The following is a 3,442-nucleotide window of genomic DNA, read 5'->3' as shown; positions in this document are numbered from 1 at the left end:
TAATATAATATTGTAGATTTGATATAGATTATAATATTTTTAGAGTGAAATGTTACATTAAGATTTTATTTTTATTTTATGTAATAATAATAATAATAATAATAATAATAAATACAAATATTAAACAAAATAAGAAATGCTACTACTTTATAGTATTTTAAAATCAGTATAATGGCCTAATTGTGCATTCCTACAAACAAGCACATCAAACCTGGAGCTTTAAATTTGAAATTGCAATCACAGTTTTTCAGAAAAATCACAAATAAAATCGTATATTTCAAAAGGGCTCCAAAATAACATAAAAGCAACAAAAATGTAGTCCGGTCTTTTGCAGTATTGTCCAAGTCTTCTGAAGCCATACAGTATTTTATTTTATTTTACTATTACTGTCCAATGAAAACAATCTGCTTTCATTCAAATATGACACCTTTAGGCATAACATGTCAGGTTAGGAATATATCACATGGCTTGTAAAGTCCACTTTTATGGTATTTTTGTCATGTCCGTTGTCATGTTTGGTAATATTTCTCCTTTTGTGCTCCATGGAGGGAATAAAATCATGGGTTTGTAATGGAATGAGAATGAGTAAATGATGACAGACTTGTAACTTTTCCTTTAAATTGTCCTGTGTGAGTTTTAACTGCCATTGCCCATTTCTATTCACATAACATGCATTCAGACATTCAGCAGATCTGCTGAGAGTTTCTTTACCATTTACAATGATAGCTAGCAGAGCAGCAACATGACAGATATAAAGGCAGCTAGCCACAACTGCATCATTGCATTCATGATTATTTTCAGTCTGTTGACAATCCAAGAGGTCAGTCGGGAAGTCAGTCCCTGTTATTGAAATCTTCATTCTGCTTTAATGCCCCAGGGAGCTTATATATGAGGAATCCTTTCTGAGGAACATGAATTAATATTAAAAGACTCCCACAACTCCATGAGACAGGTGCGGGGACCATTAGGTGAAGCTGCAAGATGACAAGTAATTGCTCTTAGCTTGCTCACACACAAACCTACATGGGTGTAAAGCGTAGAGAATGACACTAGAAAATGAATCACAGGCTTGCTGTAGGGGAAAGCTGTGCGTGGTGGAGAATGGTAAGAGCATATGTCATTAATTTGTCTGCCGAGTGACTCGCACACATTCGATACGTGATGTTAAAGGTTGCGTTTGAGGAGAGCTGAGCTGGTGAAAGGAAATTCCTCTCTCCTGTGCTGCAGGTCTTCTGTTATACTGCATGTCTTCGGGATATAGTGTCGCCCGATGAATTGTATTCCTGAATGTGTCTAAAACCAGCACCCAACACCCACTCTCGAGGAGTCTGTCACATAGCGCTTCGCTCCAGCCTGAAACACAGACATGACCTCATTGTTTCAGCCCTGAAGGACATGGAAGCCACTTTGGTTTCTCCACCCAGAAAAGCCAGAAAGCCTTTTAACGAGAGAACATTGATGAACCACTCAAAAGAATGGGTTTTATTTTTTATTTTTTGGTGCCTAAACTCAGCTAAAGAGCAGACCTTGAAGTTGCAATAATGCAATGCATTCATTGACTTACATTAATTAACATGTTTAATAGATGCAACCCTTTACATGTGAATAGACGTTCAGATTTGACAGTAGTCAACACTGGAGTCAATAGATAATGATAAAATAGGCCTGTTTTTCTGTATCTCCATGAGAAATATATTAAAAGCCAGGTGCCATGTTATGCAAAGCACACATTTACAGCACAAACAGTCAGATGTGATATTGTAAACTTTTTAAATGTACTGTTTTTACCCATAAAAGCACCATTAAAGGTTTTTGTTTATTTGCTTTTGCTTTTACTTTGTGTTTTATGTTATTACAGTGGGCTCCAAAAGCCTGAGACTATTATAAAATGAAATAATTTAGCATTTTTCTAATTAAATTAAATTAAGAATTATTAATTGTTATATTATCATATGTGTGTGTGTGTGTGTGTGTGTGTGTATGTGTTTGTGCATGTATTCTGTATATATCAACGTACACATACATGCAATTTTCACTGTCAATTTTCAGACTTTATCATATGTGTATCGCTAAATTCAATCAACCATTGTAAGTTAATCACAGGAATAGTTTTAAGTGATGTGCTGTAGGCCGTGGTCGCTTCCTCTTCTTGTTGTTCATCATCATATTATGGCTTAAACTACATTTTCTTAATAGAGAGTATTAATCACAACATTTGTGTGGGTTGAGCACTGAGCCTGATGAAACGATCTCATAATTGATTGTTTTATGGTTATTTAAACCACCACATGTTTGCAACAAATTAAATGAATATGTTTAAGTAATAGCATGTTTTTAACAAAATTTAAAAAGAAGTTAGTTATATTTTTTTGAAGAAAATTGCCTTACACTTGCTCTTACCACCATGATGCTAGGAAGTTATGGGTGTTTGGCAGAGCATTTTTATATTTTTGCTGATGTGAGTTTTTTATGTGTTTGCTAGGGTGTTCGTGGTGGTTAATGCAAATTTGTGTCATGAAAAATACTTGGCTAGTGTCTGCTGTAGCAGTTGCAGTGCATTTCAGAAACCCCCACCATCCTCAGCTCCACCTATAGATCTGCTATGGGGTGATTTATGTATGTTATATACAGTATATGGGTTATTTCATACGTCATCAGTGCAACAGCAGTATTTCTTACATGTTCACAGCAGCATGTCTGTGGATCTATTGGTAGAAGCAAGTCTTGGTACTTGTTATGCTACATCAGTTCTGTTCCACCAAGACCAAACACATTAATATTGTTACAGTGAACACACACACACACACCGTGAACACACACGTGGAGCAGTGGGCAGCCAGTTATGCTGCGGTATTGCCGTCCTGAGACTTGTACTAACAACCCTAGGGTTAGGAGTCAAACTCTCAAACCACTAGGCCACGACTTCCCCAAAAGCCACGACTACCCCTTTAACATGGTGCAACAGTTTAGAAAAACCTGAGTTCATGGTGCATGAGCAAGAGTTGGTTATAATGAAACTGACTCAATCGTGAAATATATAAATATACTAATGTTATATAATAATGTAATACAAATGTGCATACTTTGTCTATGATATCCAATCTGTTATGTGGTTAGATGTGGGTGTGGGGTCACCATAGTTTTGAATTCTAACAAATGGTTTGCGGACCAAAAAAACCTGTGCCCTAACCTCAAGTATGAGCAATAGTGTAATAGCCAAGCATGCTGTATTTGCTTTTAAACATACACTACTCAGGTCAAGGTTTACTGAGTGTACATACACCCACCCACGCTTCCAAACAGCCATTTACCTCCAGCAAACATGCATGCTGGGAGATATTGTCTTTACTTTTGGGTGTAGATTTTCCCAGTGCAGGGAAGAGGCCAGTACATCACAAAAGCCACAGGACAAAGGCCACACACACATGCTCACAGAGGAAAA

This window comes from Carassius auratus, unplaced genomic scaffold (genome assembly GCF_003368295.1).
Source record: "Carassius auratus strain Wakin unplaced genomic scaffold, ASM336829v1 scaf_tig00050884, whole genome shotgun sequence".
Taxonomy (NCBI): domain Eukaryota; kingdom Metazoa; phylum Chordata; class Actinopteri; order Cypriniformes; family Cyprinidae; genus Carassius; species Carassius auratus.
The sequence above is the reverse complement of the archived record's forward strand: the minus strand, read 5'-3'. Positions refer to the sequence as shown.